At 38.1% G+C, this 19,685-nt stretch overlaps 1 long non-coding RNA gene and 1 pseudogene across 1 annotated transcript; both read right to left on the reverse strand.

Moving 5' to 3' along the window:
• Positions 1 to 601: 601 nt before the first annotated feature.
• On the reverse strand, positions 602 to 3,418 carry LOC104105796 (uncharacterized). Its single transcript, XR_688440.4, has 3 exons — positions 2,366 to 3,418; positions 2,153 to 2,255; positions 602 to 929 (listed from the first exon to the last, which is right to left on the reverse strand). It is a non-coding gene; the product is annotated as an uncharacterized lncRNA (long non-coding RNA).
• Positions 3,419 to 4,921: 1,503 nt separating this feature from the next.
• LOC138894745 (uncharacterized) lies at positions 4,922 to 15,549 on the reverse strand (annotated as a pseudogene).
• Positions 15,550 to 19,685: the final 4,136 nt, after the last annotated feature.

Here is a 19,685-nt window from a genome sequence, read left to right on the forward strand (position 1 = left end):
GCTCGCCCCTGAGCCTCCGATTGATGATATACCACTAGGCCACACCCTTGATGAATGCATCGATGATATCTACATTTTATAATGAGTTGATGACCCTTTGTTATCTTAAGAAGGCTTGGGTTGGCAATGGAGTTATTTAACTTTAAGAAAGTTATTTCAACAACTACATTTCAAGTCCAAACAAGTTTGAGATAACTACATGAATCTTCGCTTCTCCATTTAAGCTCAACTCATATCGGTTTTAACATCAAAAACAAAATTTTATGTGACATAGTTCAGCCTATGTGTTTAAGTGGCAGAATTTGACTTTTTGAAGTCGAACTATATAGTTTGGATCATATGGTAAAATTAATCCCAAGTATAGAATAAATTGTATATAACTCGTTTAGAGTTACCAAAAGAAAAAAATCAGGTGCTCTCATTAACCTCCATGCACAAAAGGAAAGGGAAAATGACAATCCCTCGTATTATCATGCCAAAAATAAACATGCTCAGACCAAATACGAAATATGTATCATGTCGAATAGAAACATATTTCAGACTAAAGATAACATCTTTTTAGTGGTCCTAGCTAGCAACTCATGTTTTTGCACATTCCATGTTATCTGTTTTTAGGTCTATATGTTATAAGTAACACATTAAAGCACATTAAGATAGAGATACATGTTTGACCGTGTTTAAATTTTCGTATCATGTACAACAGTTAGATTATACCAACAATTAAATAGTTTTGTGGTGTTTAACCTATACATTAGAAATCATATTTCAGCTTTGATGATGACAGGTCATGCCTCCAGCAATAGTTATGCTCGTTTCCCTACAGCATTCTTTTCTCACCAGACAACATTATGTCTCCAAAACAAATCGAAGCCAGTTCCTTAAAATTGACAAAAAGGCAAGATATCATCTTTAATCCTTTCATTTGAGACCTACAATACCAAAAACAACAGTCATGAGTTAGCATTCCTAGAGAAACACAACAAGAAACCACAAGTAACAAAGATATTTTTGCTGTTAGACAGAACATCAAATCACATATTAGCAGCAGCCAACAGCAAATTAATTCAAGGAAAAACCAAGCAACTCCTGTTGTCAAGAAATTAGTTTTACATCAATTGAAGTTTAAGGAATATCTATCTATGCCCCATTCTCTGGGATGTAGAAGGTTGTTAGGTGGATTAGTCGAGATATGTGCGAGCTCGTTTGGACAAGTCATATTAAATATGAGTAATTGTTTTAGAAAAGTCTCCATTATCTACATTAAACCTTACTTTAGTTAGTTTCTAAGAAAAGGTGGAACCTTTTTGACATAAAAGAGTTTTATTTTTTTGATAAGGACATAAAAGAGAGTTTTTTGTTTTTGGTAGGAGACATAAAAGAGAGTTAATTCAAGTTGTACCATGAATTTTCACCTCGGATCCTTTCTATCTCTTAATTAAATTATGCTGGGTATAGGATACTTCATGTTTGAAAGATATAATGTAACCAATAGATTATCCTAGTTGAGAACTTCAAACTGATTCTTTCACATTCCTGCAACAAGAAATAAAGGCTATCCTAATCTGGCACCTAGATATGTATTTCTCAAAGCTAAACTAGTCCACCTAAACACGCACTGTAAAAGCTGCATTTTTATAGTTCACTATCATGGATAATGGTCCTTGAGCCGAGGGTTTATCGGAAACAGTATGTCTATCTTCATAAGGTAGGGGTAAGGTTTGTATACACATTACCATCTACAGATCCCACTTGTGGGATTATACTGGGTTTGTTGTTGTTGTTGTTGTACTACCATGATTAAAGGATACAACTTTACAGTAGTACAGTACATTTCTGCTAAAGATGAGACCAACCCTCATAACAAACATATGCAAAATACTTCAGCAAAAAAGGACTCATCATAGATGACTTTTGACAAAAGCTGTTTGTAGCTTCAGACTACTAAAATATTCAATTATCTCCTACACTCCCTTTGCATAAAAGCTCATCAAAAGCAACAGCATAATTACAGAGAAAATAGATTTCAAAATCGTGTTATACATAAGAATCTCAATGAGTTCTAAATCATTCATAGGAATCATACATTAGGGGCAACCCGGTGCACTAAGCTCCCGCTATGGTCCGGGGAAGGCCCGGGCCACAAGGGCCTTACCTGCATTTTTGCAACAGGCTGTTTCCACCGTAACATGTCAGCAACTTTACCAGTTCAGCAACTTTACCAGTTACGCCAAGGTTACCCTCAAGAGTTATGCATGCTACTCATTCATTAAAAAGAAAAACGAAATATTAAAAACAGAAATTGAAGAACACTGAGAAAATCTGGGAAAAAACGAAAAATTGATAATGAATGCGGATAAAAAATTACCAATTTACAGGAGCGACCAACGCAAATGCAGAAACCAACATTTCAGCTGTATCCTTAATCCTTCTACTCCATTGATGCCGTGTTAAAAATCTGAATCAATAAGGCTAACTGCAATTAACATGCTCCGCCGCCAAAAGAGAATCATATAACTAAAAGAAATGGGAGCTGATATACACATCCATATACAAATGTCCCTTCAAAATCTACTACTATCAGCCTTTAACAGCTGCCTTCTCTTGATTATCAAGAACGCCAGCACACACACTTGCAATATCGCAGTAACTCCTGCAAACATGAACCCCAATTTCTTCCCCCAATTTAACTTCTTTTGCTTTATAGGTGGATGCAATTTCCCGTTAGATTTATGGTGGTGGTTTTTACCGTGGTTAGAGTTTTTACTGTCGGAGATAGTCTTTTTTGGAGGTGGTGGAGGACGGCGACTTTGGTGGGGTGTTGGAGGAGGCCGTGGTGATGGTGGTGGTGGTGGTGATAAGGGAGCAGATGGCAGCGGCGGTCGAGATTGCTGAGACGGAGAAGGAGGAGGCGAAGGACTTGATTGTACGGCAAGAATAAGGAAACAAAGGCAGAAACCCAACGTTAAGATCAACAATGAGGGATCCATTTAAAGCTAATTCGGGTCAACTATATGAATCTTCAATACCCACTTTGCTTCATTTGACCTGTTTCATTCCAATCAACTCTTTTACCAAAAAAATCGGAGCTTTAACAATCGGGCATATAACGAATTAGGGTCCGGAAAATTGCAAAGACTTGTACTAGTACGGGGTTTTTCAGCTATTGTTTCTGATAATGAGGAATCAACGAAATGGGCCCCAAAATGGTATGGTCCCAAAATGTTGAAATCAAAAAAAGGAACTGTACAGATGATGATGCCCCCAAGAACTAGGGCATCATGTAACGGAGACCGGGTGATTTTGCAGAGAAACGGGTCGGATAGGGGGTTAAAATCGGGTCTTCAATTTCTTCCCCAATTCAGCGAGACCCCCCTGTTTCTCAGAAATGGAGAGAGAGAGAGTTCAATGTTTAATTTGGGAAATTAATAAAGATCATTTCGGACCCCAAAAAAAAATGAAAATATTCCAAGATGGTTAGGACCCGTTTGTCCATAATTTTTTCTTTTTTCGATTGTTTGTTTTTTTTAAAGTGTGTTTTTCCATGAAATTTGAAAAGTTTTTGAAAAAAAATCAAAAATATATTTTTTAAAAACCCAAAAGTAGTTTTGACCAGTTTTTTTCAAATTTTCGAGAAAAAATTTTTTTTTCAACCGATAAAACTGTAATATTTTTTCATATGAAATACTGTCTAACATAATTTCGAGTTCTAAATATTATTTTTTAACTTAACTCCAAATACAACTATTTTTCTAAAAATTATAATTTGTAAGTCCCAACACCTACTTAATGTACCAAATTTTAATGGTTTGACTAATTTATTTTTGTGCTGCTACTAGTAAGTTTTACTGAGACGGAGAATGTGATTTTCGTATTATCTTTTTAAGATAACGAAAGAAACAATTCAATTGTCATTTAATTGTTTCACTAAAACAATCGAGTTCCTACTTGATGTCTATTTGCTGTCCAGTCCAGTTTATCGAAGAGGATATACAATAGCAACTTTTTAGAGTTATTATTGAAGATTGTAAATATTCGTTTGAAACCAACAATGCCCCTTTTAAACATATTTGGAGGAAGGAAAAATAATATGCAGACATCAACAACATGAAAAACTATTTGCTAATTTGAGAAGAAAATAGAGTTTCTCCTCCTGAGCAATATAGCTTATGAAAGACTTCAAGAAATTTATTTATCGGTTGAACCTTCTTTGGGTAAAAAGGAATTAAAAGTTTTGTATTTCTCATTTATTTTCTTTTTTATGGGACAATATTAGTAAGAAGAAAATTTCACTTTACGAGGAAGTAATGAACTATCTGACTGACATGATATCATTTTTAGACTTGATATTACAAAGAACTGTACACGGCGTTGGTGGGGAGGGGTGTCCAAAATCGAACTGAAATCGAAAACCGAATCGCAAAAATGGCTTAGTAGCTTGTTGGTATCGGGTTATCGGTTTAACGGATGTGAAATAGATTAAAATTTTATTATTAACGGCTTATCGGTTTGGGGGCGGATTATTCAATTTTCTTATCGGATAAACCGTTATCCTGTTTTATATATATATATATATATATATATATATATATATATATATATATATATATATATATATATATCTTATATATATATGTATATTAAATAATAAAATTCCCTTCCATAGTTCTTTTCCTATCAACGGATTATTGATTTGAAAATCTCGTCTCTTACTGGCAATTGAATTATGATGGAGATAGCTCGTTTCTATCTCTTAATGCTTACTGATATATACTATGTGCATTTGTGTGTATGTACTTGTATGCTCTGTGCGCATTTATGCCTTGTTTCACCGGGAACTATTTCATTGTCAACCACTTAATACATTTCAAACTCTAGCTTGTCGCTCAAGTGTCTCAGCTTATAAATGTTCAATTGTAATTTGTCAATTGGTGATAGTTACTGGAGATGGCAAATAAGGCGGCGGCATTTGCTCAACAGTTGGGTACTGCCTAAGCTGCAGGACAAAAAAAGATAAATTGTCAAAAATGCAGACTTTTAGATAAAGGTAGAATATTCGATGATTGGACTCATAACCAGTATGCCTCTGAAAATGAGATTCTTGGGCAGGCTGTTGATATAGATACAGCAGGTTGGAAGGACAACTAGGCCGATAAACCGCCCGATAATAGCTAAATCGATATACCAATTCACCTGATATCTTATCGGGTGACTAGCAAATTAATATATTTAAAAGTTGATAACCGATAAACTGAACCGTTAAGAGTAAATAACCGCCTGATAAGCGGCCCTAGGGTCTGTGCTCCAATGTGAAGTGAACGTTGGCTCGCAAAATGGGACTTCAAAATTAAATCTCCAACTCGTGTCCTCATCATAAGCATAAGTAAATTATTGTCGAATACATAATTAAATAAATAAAAGTTAACGTCACCTTTCTTAAGCCAAAAAACATATTTATCTTTTTTTCTCCTTTTGGGGGGATTTTTCATCGTTCTTTCTATTTATTTTATATTAAAAATAAAAAAAATATTTTCATAACTCACAACTCTTTATCTTCATAGCCTATACTTTTAATAGTCTCAATAACTCCAATCCCTTTCATATTCATAACCTCCAAATATTTAATGTGTAAGTTTATGATAATTTATCTCTTTTTTTTTAATCTTCCCCTTCATTTCTCTCATTTAATCTATTTAACACAATGGAGTAAATGAGTAATAAAGAACCCATGTAGTAGTTTTCTAGAACAAAGCTTACATAGCTTTAGCACTTGAATACCATTTCTATTTATCTTTGTTGTCCTTTATTTACTTTAAAATTTAAAATTTTATTTTCATAACTCATACTACCTTAACTTCTACTCTTAATAATATTCATAACTCCTATGTTTTTCATATTCATAACCCCCAAATATTTAATTTAAAAATTAAAATACCTTATGGTATTCATCTATTTTTTCTTATATAAATTCATAACTTTATTTCATGAGAACCCTACCCAAGACTACCCTTTTTTATTCTTTACCTGAAATAGTAATGCTGTCATATTTACTGCAGTATTCGATTCATGTTTTAGTTTGGCTTGAGGATGAAGGCTCTTTAATAATGATCGATACTGCGGGAGGGGGTGTCGTCAAGAACTCGAAAAATTATACACTGATTTTGCATTCCTATTTCCTTCTATTTTCTTAAGATTAAGGTCTCAAGTTGTATCTTTTTCTTCTCTATTTACTTTCTCGTATGTTCTCTTTCGCTTTATTTTCTATGAACTTTTGATTGTCGCAAGTTTGTATTTTCGTTTAGACTCAAATTAATTACTTATGAGTTAAACTTTATTGGAAGTCTGCTAACTACTAACCAATAACAGCTCATTGTGTAAAAGGGATAAATTTTAAACATTGAAATACGCCCTTCATTGGATATTTTGCTAACACTTCTTATTTCTTTTAGTCAGTAAAAAATGTTATAGCTAAAAGTCACAGAGAAGGCACAAGTTCTTCTTTGTTGAGCCATCGGCATGTTTGTTTCTTGTATAATAGAAATTACGTCATTTCTACTTGTGATTTTTATAAAGTAAGTAGTAAATTATGTTTCATTTTATTCGTATGATTGGATCATGTATTATATGTACGACAAAATAAAATAAAGTATTTGGTTTACTTTGTAACTTTTGATTCTTTTTGAAGTATTGTGATAATTATCTTTCTTTTTGAAAGTTATGTTTTGATTTTCTTCTTTAAATTGCCTATTATTTGTAAGACCAAAAAAACTTTTTTATTTTGCTGATAGGATACAAATAATTGAGCAAGTATTCTGAAGTGAAGTACTTTGTTCTCCTTGGAATGGAGAATATGAGAGGGAAACTAATGAATAGAAAATTAAAGAAAAGGCAAAGATGAAGGCTAAAAAGGGCATAACGAGAAGGAATAGACAAAAGAATACGCAGTAATTTTCACATATTTCTTTTGTTTTGTTTTGTTTTATTTTCGTTATTAGTTTCTTTACTTTTATTTCATATTTCTTTTATTTGAATAGGAGAAATTTTATCAAAGCCGATGTTTTATTATCTAATGAAAAAATTATCTATTTACATACCTCTAACATATAATTGTACTTAAAAGAGTCATGTATTAACCTCTCACTTCCTCCTCATTAATTATAATATATGTAAGTGAAATTTTTTTCTTAAAAATCCTTTCTCTTTTATTTCCTTTTAAAAAGAAAATCAGGAAAAAATGCAGTTACCTAGAATCTAATTCAAATTAAAATGCTAAATATATGATTTATCAGTATGTAGAATTATCTTTTATATCCATATTAATTTACAAATATTATCTCTCTCATCCACTATATGTCATTATTTTTCTTTTTTAAAATTTAATGATATTTCTTATGTAAAATTTCACTAGTTTTAATTCATACATGTAATCGCAACCACTTGCTTTTAAGAGCTACAAGAGATCAACAGCACAGTAAAAAGGATTTTAATGGAGGATAATTTTCCACCTAGTAGATCAAAGATTCCCCAATCTTTATTGTGTATAATTCAAATGTTGACGTTTGAGAATCTGCCCATAGATCTTATGAATTAAAGTAGTACTATGAATTTAACTCCGAAAACAAAGTCAAAACCCTCTTCGTAGTATTTGCCTGGGGCGTATCTGGGGTCCATGGGGCACGTGAACCCATGTTTTCCGCCATAAATCATGTATAGTAATGTTATATTTTTTCAAAAAATATTTAAATATATATGTGTGCACTCATTCTCAAAGTATTATATGATGTGATAGTTATTGAGTTTACCTCTCTAGGTGAAGTTGTGAGTTCAAATCTTATGTCAATCTTGTTGTTTTTTCCTTTTTTTTCTAGAAGTAGACGCACATGGGAGATAGGCGTGTCTCGTGTTATTTTTTGCGTATTAATTAAGTACTTTTTCCTTTTATTTCTTTTTTTGTTTGGTTAATTCTTTTAAAATTTTCACACATTGAAATTCCTATTCTTCTTTTGTCACCGTAAAATCTTATATGATTAAATAAAATGTGTATATTATAACTAGTAGCAGTGTATGCTGGCATATAGTCAATGGGTTCAACTGATCTCAATATTTTTAACATGGAAAATAGATATAGATGTAAGAAAATTACTATTTTAAAAAATAAAAATTTGAACTTATAATTCCAATGCAATGGGTACGCAATCGTAAGAACTAAAGGTTGAACCCTTAAAATTTATATTCTGAATTTACATCTTCTTAATAGTGCACCCATCCTACCAAAATCCCGGATCCGCCTATGCTGGGAATCCAAGGTTTCCACCTACGTATTATGGCATATTTATTGTCATACCCCTTTTATGCCCCCAAAAGATATATGTTATGGATTATGGGTTAAGGAGTTTTTTCAATTAAAGTGACAAACTTGAGTAGGGATTATTTTACTTACAGAGTCGCCACTTGGAATTGAGTTTTGAGGTGTTCCAAATCACCTTTTATTTGAATCCCTAGTCAAAGGAAGGTTTGACTCTATTATTATCGGTCTGCGAAAACAAAGTCCGGGTAAGGAATTATGTTGACCGGGGAGAAGGTGCAAGGCATTCCCCGAGTCCCGTGGTTCTAGCACGGTCGCTTTATTGAGTTAAACTTGGCTTGAATATTTGAGTTATTACATGTTTTAGAACCTTTTATACATTATCTCTTTTATACCGTTTTATTATTTATGAAATTTGTTTGAACAAGTTGCGATGTCGCGCACTCGTTTATTTTTTTTGTGCGCATTGCGAATAGCGCCACGTGAAATGCACGCGCGTTTTACAACATGTTTATTTTATTATTTGAAGTTAGGGTTGAGTCACGTGAAACACACACTCGAATTAGTGATTACGTATCATGACTATGCTACGGAAACCGTACCCATAGTCACGATATTTCCTTGACTTTCTCATTCTTACTCTCTTTTTAGCAAACAATCCTTCTCTGACTTATTCTCTCATTATCAATTGCAACAACGACAGTACTAATGGACGAGGCATCTAAACTAACAGGTGCAAGTAGACTCACTTCTTTTGAATTAGACGTCTCACTTTTGGCAAGAGTTGAATTATCGATGATACATCTCTATCGTCAGCATGTGACCCTTGCGAGTTTGGATTTAAGTGGCCTCTCTCATTTATGAAATGGCCAGTATGAATCCATTATTTGAGCCCATTAATTACTTCTAGCCTCTAAATTCCTACCATACAATTTGGATTGCACTTTAATAGATGGAAAGCATACTGCCATATTTTTACATAAATAAATAAAAAATAAGCCAATACATTAATCTAACAATTGTATCAAGCACATGACTTAATTCAAAGCAGCAAAAGATTAGCATGAATTCATCCACTATGCTAAGATGACGAACAAGGATAAAATAACACCGAGGAGCAACAATAATCAATATCATTCACTATGCTAGCAAAATCAAATTGAGATAATATAAGTGCAAAGAGTGGACCTTACCGCTGAGAACTTCCTTTTATATTGGAGAACCTTTGGTGAGGCAAAAATACAAGAAAATTGGAAACCAAAATTCGACCAAAACAAGGACCTTCCAACGGAACAGAACCAAACGGCCAAAACCTCAATGACAAACTCGAATCAAGACCCGGACGAAATCTATATAGACCATCGTTTCGAGCGTAAAAGGGGTCATTTCGACAGAGGTGTTTTTTTTTTTTTTGGTTTTGGACAGTATTTTGTCGGGTTTATTGGCATTTTTTTTTGAGCTACTGTGGCTGATTTTTTGGAGCTGCTGGTTATTATGCCTCCTCCCTTTGGATTCATTTTTAACATGCTTTTATGGAGTTTTTGGCTGGAATGTTTTGCTGACTTTTTTTTTTTTTTTTTTTACCTCGTTTTTTGGGGTGGTTGTTGGCTTTTGTTTTGGCTGATTTTAGGCATGAGGTTAGGGGACAATCATGGGGGGACAAAGAGTGGGGAACAATGAGGAGAGGAGTAGGGAGCAAATTGTGGAGGGGACAAACATGGGGGGACAAGGTATGGTGGGGAGGGGACAAGTATGGGGGACAAGGTAGAGTGGGGACACGCGCAGGGGACAAGGTAAAGTGGGGACACACGTGGGGGACAAGGTAAAGTGGGGACACGCGTGGGGGACAAAGAGTGGGGACACGCGTGGGAAGATGGGAGCGGGAAATATTCAAACACGATAAAAAATTAGGTGCTCACAACATGCCCCTCTTTGCTTGGAAACATTAAAAGTTTTCAGGCAAAGATAAAGTGAGCCGTGTGACTAAGTTTTGACCATATCGATATTCAAAAGAGGAAGAAAATTAAAGAAAAATGTGCAACCGAGTCCTGGTTTTGGACAGCCTACATATTCCGGGTTATAAGGGAATCAGGTCGCGTGTAGTTTAAGAAAAATGATGGAGTGATGAGTTCAAAAGTCGAGCTAGGTTCCGTCGATCCTCCGGTCTGTGGTCTTGCTATTACATCAAAATTAAAAGAAATTAAACAAGCCTATCAACTATGAGTTACAAAATTCCTATCTATAAGACTTCTGAACCTTGATCTTGAGTCTTGACTGGTTGTTCATGCAGACTCTGATCTGAACCTTGATGCTTGCTAGCTGTAGGTGCTAGTTCATTCTTCTACGGCTTCTTCTGAGCAAGACGGGAAATGTGAAGCTCGTAACTCCAGTCATGTCTTGAGTAGTCCATATCCTTTCCATCTGCTTCTACATTTGGATTCACTTCTTTTCCTTTTCTTTTCTTTATTCTGGATTGAGACTTTTTCTTTTGTTCATCTCGAACACTGTGCCTCGCAGTAAAACCTGCTCAGACATCACAACAAACAAACAAACGAAATTTTTCTGCCCCAGTTTTCACTAGGAAAATTTTGTGAGTTATTGTAACAAAAATTCTAAACTACTTTATTGAAAGAAATAAAAGAACAGGAATGGTGTACCCTGAAAAGGTCATGATCCCAAAAGAATGTCTCAACTAAGTATTGGTGTACCTTATGTCGGGAAAATATGGAAAGGGAATGGGATACCCTATATTGGCAATGATATCAGGGAGTGGTGTACCATGCATTTAAGCTCAAATCAACTAGGGAATAAAGTATCCTATATTGGAGAACACAACAAAGGATTGGTGTACCCTATACTAGTAAGGAAGTAAGGAGATCAGGGATTGGTGTACCCTATATTGGTAAGGAAATGTAATCAGGGGATGGCGCCCTGTATTACTGAAAAGGGAATATAACCAGGGGTTGGTGCCCTGTAGTACTGAGAAGGAAATGTAACTAGGGGTTGGCGCCCTGTATTACTGAAAAGCAAATGTAACCAGGGATTGGCGCCCTGTATTACTAAAAAGAAAATGTAACCAGGGGTTAGCACCCTGTATTACTAAAAAGGAAATGTAACTAGGGGTTGGCGCCCTGTATTACTAAAAAAAAAATGTAACCAGGGGTTGGTGCCCTGTATTACTGAAAAGGAAATGTAACCAGGGGGTTGGTGCCCTGTATTACTGAGAAAAAGAATGTTGAATCCCCTTGGTAAAAAAGTTCTACCTGTGTTAAACGACAAAAAGCAAACCTGGGCGAAGAGTACTTCTACCCGGAAATATGAGCTGGATCCCCCTAAGCGAAAATATTCTACCTGGGTTAAGCTACAAAAAATAACCTGAGCGAAGAGTACTTCTACCCGGAACTATGTGCTGGATCCCCCTAGGCGAAAAAGTTCTACCTATGTTAAACGACGAAAAGCAAACCTGGGCGAAGAGTACTTCTACCCGGAAATATGAGCTGGATCCCCCTAAGCGAAAATGTTCTACCAGGGTTAAGCTACAAAAAACAGCCTGAGCGAAGAGTACTTCTACCCGGAACTATGTGCTGGATCCCCCTAGGCGAAAAAGTTCTACCTGGGTTAAGCGACGAAAAGCAAGCCTGGGCAAAGAGTACTTCTACCCGGAAATATAAGCTAGATCCCCTTAGGCAAAAAGGTTCTACCTAGGTTAAGCTACGAAAAGCAACCTGAGCGAATAGTACTTCTACTCGGAACTATGAGCGGGATCCCTCTAGGCGAAATGGTTCTACCTGAGTTAAGCTACGTAAAACATCCTGAGCAAAAAGTACTTCTACCCGAAACTATGAGCTGGATCCCCCTAGGCAAAATGGTTCTACCCGAGTTAAGCTACGTAAAACATCCTGAGCGAAGAGTACTTCTATCCGGAATTATGAGCGGGATCTCTCTAGGCGAAATGGTTCTACCTGAGTTAAGCTACGTAAAACATCCTGAGCGAAAAGTACTTCTACCCGAAACTATGAGCTGGATCCCCCTAGGCAAAATAGTTCTACCCGAGTTAAGCTACGAAAAACATCCTGAGCGAAGAGTACTTCTACCCGGAACTATGAGCTGGATCCCCCTAGGCAAAATGGTTCTACCTGGGTTAAGCTACAAAAATGGGAGGTATGAACAGTAGTGATGCATGCTGCAAATAAAGGAAAGTTGAGATTTCGAGAAAACTTACCTTTGGTGACATTCGCCCTTCGAAAATCGCCATTCTGCACTGCTTTGATCCTGCTTCAAACAAAGAAAAATTTGTGAGTTTTTTAAAGTGGTGGTCGGTTTGTGGCCTTGATGCCCTTAGTAGTTTGAATTCACCCCTCCGCTGTCGAAGAACTAATTTTGTCAGTGTGATACCGAGGTTCCCGAATACTCTATATCGCTTTCTAGAGACATTATCTTTCTGACGTTGCCCCTGGTTGTTTCATACCCGGATGTCCATGGTACCGCTAATCCTTGTCCCTAAGGCAAAGCAATTTTCTTTTAAAATCAAACTTAGTTGTCTTTCACCTAGAACCAATGTTTGTCTGTAGTGCTTATCAACTTTTCCCATGAAGCAAGTCTTGCTTAAGCGACCTTTTCAGTTTCTTTGAGACACTTTGTCCGCCTTATCAAAAGGGATCACATATGGATTCCTGCCTTTGTCAATGCCGTATATGCTCCAAATTATGCTTGGTATTACGGGGAAACTATAGCCAGTTGGCAGCCATTTTTGCTTTGCTTTTGATGCGAGATTAGACCGAAAGAGAATCTAAGAAAAATTATGGAAAAGAATAGAAGAGCAATTGGAAATGAAAAAGGAATTGTGTCTAAATAAAAGGTGTCCCTTTCGGGGAGAGAAATAAGGAGACTTATCTGGAGATATGTGCCGACTTCAATGAATCATGACATGCATTTTGGACTGGACGCCTGATCTGTCTGAGCTGTCTAATTCTCAAAATATGTCGCAAATGTTCAATCTTGAAACTGTCTTAGTTGTGCTCATACCGGAGCATGGAAGACTCTCATCCGGCTAGTAGCGCCCTTTGCAGGTTTTCGCTAACTGACCTCTCTCATTTCTCTAATCACCATCGCCTTACAGTGCCCATACGGGTTTTCACCGATAAGACTCTCTCATTTCTTTTTCTTTCTTTCTTTCTTTCTTTTTTTTTTCACTAAGATACGACACGCGAAAGGTTGGCTGATGCCCCTGGCATGTGGACTTCAAGTATTCTCAAAGATCGATCAGAAGTTCTTAATAGGAAAAGTCGAAAGGAACCTTGAATTGAATTACAACCTTTGGAACTGTTTCTACAGGAAAAACCGTAAGATAAAAACAAACTTCTGCCCCAGTTTTGGAGTATTGGGAATATGGATTTTTGTTGCAATGGGACCGAACCCAGGGTAAGGCTGCCTACGTATCCTTTCGGAATCAGGTCGGACGTAGTTCAATGACTCAGAAAATTTGCTCTTTTATTTTTTATTTTTTAAGTACACATGTTCCAAAAAGTGGAAAACAAAGGAAGAAGAGAAATACAACTTAAAAAGGGGTAACAAAAGGGTGACACTTTCTTGGACTAGCGAGCAATGGTAGCCTTCGTCATCTCGATCTAAGAAAATCATGCACGAAAGTTCCACAGTGGGTATATATCACAGATAATATCTTTTGACTGCATCTGCATTAATAGTCATATCTGGTACCCGTCCTTCTTCATCTACTAAGTGCAAGGCCCCTTTTGGTAACACTTTCTTGATGATGTAGGGTCCTTTCCAGTTTGGGGAGAACTTTCCTTTAGCTTCTACTTGGTGTGGAAGAACGCATTTCAGGACGAGTTGGCCTACCTCGAAGTACCTTGGACACACTTTCTTGTTGTAAGCGCGTGCCATTCTTTGCTGGTATAACTGGCCAAAGCACACTGCTGCTAGCCGTTTCTCATCAATCAACATTAGTTGTTCTAATCGGGTCTTTACCCATTCTACATCTTTAATCTCCGACTCCACAATGATCCGAAGAGAGGGAATTTCGACTTCAACCGGTATTACAGCTTCTGTCCCATATACCAACAGATAAGGAGTTGCACCAACCGATGTGCGAGCAGTCGTGCGGTATCCCAGAAGAGCAAAAGGCAACTTTTCATGCCATTGTCTCGAGCCTTGGACCATTTTCCTAAGAATCTTCTTGATGTTCTTGTTCGCCGCTTCAACGGCTCCATTGGCTTTTGGCCGGTAAGGGGTAGAATGGCGATGCATAATTTTAAATTGCTCGCATACTTCCTTCATCAAATGACTATTGAGATTGGCTGCATTGTCAGTGATAATGGTATTTGGGATACCAAAGCGGCAGATGATGTTGGAATGGACAAAGTCTAACACTGCTTTCTTGGTGACTGCTTTGAAAGTGACGGCTTCCACCCACTTGGTGAAGTAATAAATTGCAACCAAAATGAATCTATGCCCATTTGAAGCCTTTGGCTCAATTGGCCCAATAACATACATTCCCCAAGCAACGAAAGGCCAAGGAGAGGACATGGGATGCAACTCTGAAGGTGGCGAGTGAATCAGGTCACCATGAATCTGGCATTGGCGACACTTGCGAACAAAACTGAAGCAATCTCGCTCTATTGTAAGCCAATAACACCCTGCCTGCAGAATCTTCTTCGCCAAAACATATCCATTCATATGAGGTCCGCATACCCCCGAATGTACTTCACTCATGATCCGCTCAGCTTCTGTTGTATCTACGCATCTCAACAAGTTCAAATCTGGGGTCCTTTTGTACAAAATTTCCCCACTCAGGAAGAAACCGTTGGCGAGCCTCCTTATAGTTCTTTTTTGATCTCCCTTAGCGTGCTCTGGGTATTCTCTCATTTTCAGGAATCGTTTTATGTCATGATACCATGGTTCACCATCTGGTTCTGTCTCAATTGTATTGCAGTAACCGTGTTGATTCCGAACTTGGATTTCTAGTGGATCGATATAGGTGTTTCCGGATAAGGGAGCATCGAGGCTAAAGTAGCCAAAGCATCTGCTAGCTCGTTGTGAAACCTGGGAATGTACCTGAACTCGATGGATTTGAATCTTTTGCTCAAATCTTGTACACACTGTCTGTATGGAATAAACTTGATGTCTCGAGTCTCCCATTCTCCTTGGGCTTGCCGAATAAGCAAGTCAGAATCTCCCATAACAAATAGTTCATGCACATCCAGATCGAGGGCCATTTTCAAACCCATGATACATACTTCGTATTCTGCCGTATTATTGGTACAGAAGAACCGAATTCGGGCTGTTGCAGGGTAATACTATCCAATAGGTGAGATGAGTATTGCCCCGATCCCAACTCCTTTGATATTGACAGCTCCATCAAAATACATTTTCCATAGAAGGTTGTCATCTGGAACTACTTCCTCTATTGAGTTGACCTCTTTGTCTGGGAAGTATGTGGTAAGTGGCTTGTACTCATCATCAACTGGATTCTCTGCCAAATGATCGGCCAAAGCTTGTGCTTTCATTGCAGTGTGAGTGACATAGACGATGTCGAACTCTGTAAGCAGGATTTGCCATTTTGCGAGCCTGCCAGTGGGCATTGGCTTTTGGAAAATATACTTCAGAGGATCCATTCTGGATATGAGGTAAGTAGTATAGGCCAAAAGATAATGTCTCAACTTCTGAGCGACCCAAGTCAAAGCACAACATGTCCTTTCTAAAAGGGTGTACTTAACCTCATAATTTGTGAACTTCTTGCTCAAATAATATATTGCTTGTTCCTTTTTGCCTGTCGCATCATGTTTCCCCAGAACGCATCCAAAAGAATTATCCATCACCGATAGATATAAAAACAAAGGCCTACCAGGTTCAGGTGGGACCAGTATAGGGGGTTTTGATAGATAATCTTTGATCCTGTCAAAAGCATTTTGGCAATCGTCTGTCCACTTGATTGCAGCATCCTTTTTCAGCAACTTAAAGATGGGCTCGCACGTGGTTGTGAGCTGAGCAATGAACCTACTGATGTAGTTCAACCTTCCGAGGAAACTCATGACCTCCTTTTTGTTCTTCGGGGGTGGCAGATCTCGAATGGACTTTATCTTAGATGGATCCAATTCGATGCCTCTCCGACTGACTATAAAACCAAGGTGTTTCCCATATGGAACCCCAAACGCACATTTGGCTGGATTGAGCTTAAGGTCATACCTTCGAAGCCGTTTGAAGAACTTTTTCAAATCATTCACGTGGTCAGCCTGTGTCTTTGATTTTATGATGACATCATCGACATATACTTCAATCTCTTTGTGCATCATGTCGTGAAAAACGGTGGTCATGGCCCTCATGTAAGTTGCCCCTGCATTCTTTAAACCGAATGGCATGACCCTGTAACAATAGGTACCCCATGGAGTGGGGAAAGCGGTCTTTTCTGCATCACCCTCATCCATTAGAATCTGGTGGTACCCAGCATAGCAATCCACGAACGACTGTATCTCATGCTTTGCGCAATTATCTACAAGAATATGGATATTCGGCAAAGAAAAATTATCCTTCGGACTTGCTTTGTTCAGGTCTCTGTAGTTAACACAGACTCTAGTTTTTCCATCTTTCTTTGGCACGGGCACAACATTTGCCACCTAGGTGGTGTATCGTACAGCTCTGACAACATTGGCGCTCAATTGCTTCATTATTTCCTCTTTGATTTTATCACTCATGTCCGTTTTAAATTTTTGCTGCTTCTGTTGGACTGGTGGAAAATCAGGATACGTGGGAAGTTTATGAACCACTAAATTGACGCTTAAACCAGGCATATCATCATAAGACCAGGCAAACACATCTCTATACTCAAATAAAAGTTGAATCAAGGCATCTCTGGTTTTTTGTTCAGTGTGAATGCTTATCTTTGTTTCTCTGACTTCTTCATGACCTCCGATATTAATTGGCTCAGTTTCATTGAGGTTGGGCCTAGGCTTGTTTTCAAATTGTTCCAACTCTCTTTTTATTTCATCAAAAACCTTATCTTCATCATATTCGACCTCTTGATGCATTATTTCGAAATTAGACAGCCTTTTGAGATCTGGGCGTGAATTCCGCATGCATGTCATGTTATTAAAGCTGGCATTAACAAAACTGAAATGGAAATAAAATGGCAGGAATTAGGAAAAGGAAAATATACAAAATTTAACACGAAACTGAACTGCATTTCATTGAATTTGAAAGGATAGGAGGGTTAACGTCAAAATAAAACAATCATACTAAGATATTCGGATTACAACCCTGAAAGTAACCCAAAGTACAAAAGAAAGAAGCTGCAAAAGTCAACTACCAAAACTCCTTCCTTGTGGGGAGAGGAGTTGCTTCCCAGTTATTGAGCATGGTTTCTAGGCCAATTAGTTGCATATCGGCACGACTAGTGCCTTCACCTGCCTGGATCATGTTCACTTCAGAAAACATCTGCCTGAGGTCATGGCAAATTTCATCAATGTTTGCATGCGCCTCAGAATTTTGACCATATTTGAATCGTGGCTTGACGAAAGTGTAGAAAATGTGAGGGATAGGTTGCTGCAAGACCCACCCGTGCTTCTTGCAGTGCTTGGCTTTGTCTTTGTCTGCTTGTGTTGGCCTGAAGCCTAAACCAAAAGTACCCTTGTTACTGAACGGAGAAATGGGTTCTGAAATTCCTTGCAATGATGCCCCCAAACCTTTTCCTGGCTCATAACCTTGTCTCATCATAAGTGCAGCCACCATTACAGATGTGGCAGAGAGAGGCGGATGTAGAATGGGTTTTCCTTCCTCAACATGGTCCACAACAACCACTTCGAAAGCCTGATAGACAATGGACTCACATCCTTCCTTGGCCTCAATACATGGGATTAACGGGTCTTTATAAATGGATGACTCGTCTTCTCCGTGAACAATAATTTCTTGCCTGTTGTGCTCGAATTTGAGCATCTGATGTAAGGTGGATGGCACAGCTCGGGCCGTATGGATCCATGGCCTTCCAAGAAGAAAGTTATAAGAAGTTTTCATGTCCAATACTTGGAAGACAATTTCAAAATCAACAGGCCCAATCGTCATGGTCAGGTCGATCTCCCCAATGGTATCCCTCGCTGAGCCATCAAAAGCCCGGATGAGAACATTGCTGGGTCGGATCCTGTCTGTATTGATCTTCATGCTTTGCAAGGTAGAAAGAGGGCATACATCTACACTCGAGCCTCCATCAACCATAACTCGCTTCACATAATGCCCCTCGCATTTGACAGTCAAGTGCAAAGCCCTATTGTGACCGGCTCCCTCCTCAGGAAGTTCATCATCAGTAAAGGAAATTCTGTTCACCTCAAAAAATCTATTGGTCATCTTCTCTAATTGATTCACAGTGGTATTCTCTGAGACATGTGCCTCGTTCAGGATTTTGATTAGTACACGGGCATGCTCTCCTGAGTGTATAAGCAGAGATAACAGAGAGATTTGGGCAGTAGTCTTTCTCTGCTGGTCAATGATTGAGTAATCCTGAACTTTTATCTTTTTCAAAAACTCCTCCGCCTCTTCTTCAGTGACCGGTTTCTTTATTGGCATTTGGCCTTCTCTGATTTGCTTAGCCTTCCTCAACTCTTCTGGAGAGTAACACCTTCCTGATCGAGTCAAACCTCCAATTTCCCCCATTTCTTCTATGATTTCCTTACCTTTGTAGGTTACTACAGTTTTGTTGTAGTTCCAAGGGATAGTTTTCGTATTTGTTATACGGGGTTGTGTGGCAGGCTTGATTATGATCGGCTCTATTATACCCGTCGTACCGCCCTGATTCTCCTTTGTGATGGGGTGACCTCCAAGGACGTATAACTTTGGGCTTGGAGCATTGGAGCGAACCTCCAACCTCGAGATTTTTGGAACATATAAAATTGCCCCTTCTGAGCTCTGGGCACTTTTCACAATCAACGGTGCATCTAGGCTTGGATTTACTTCCAGTTTGGTTCCCTCTTGAATCGTTACCACTGTCATTTCTGCTCGACCAACCGGCTTGTATTCATGATCTCGGCCAATCATTCCCACAAAATGAACATTATTGTGTACTGGTAACGGGTTATTGGTCACATTAGGAGGGTCCTCACCATTCGTGACTACAATCAATTTTTCAACAATGAGTCTTTCTACGGCTCTTTTCAGGGTCCAACAATCATCAGTGCTATGCCCCGGAGCACCTGAATGATATTCACATCTAGCGTTTGCTTGAAATCCATGTGAATCGGGATGCATATGGTGGGGAGCGATGGGTCCAATCACGCCTATCTGCTTCAACTTCTGGAACAGACTAGAGTATGATTCCGCCAATGGAGTAAATTTTTCCACTGGCCTCTGCTCTCGACCATAATCCTGCCTAGGACGAGCG

Source organism: Nicotiana tomentosiformis, chromosome 6 (assembly GCF_000390325.3).
Source record: "Nicotiana tomentosiformis chromosome 6, ASM39032v3, whole genome shotgun sequence".
NCBI lineage: Eukaryota > Viridiplantae > Streptophyta > Magnoliopsida > Solanales > Solanaceae > Nicotiana > Nicotiana tomentosiformis.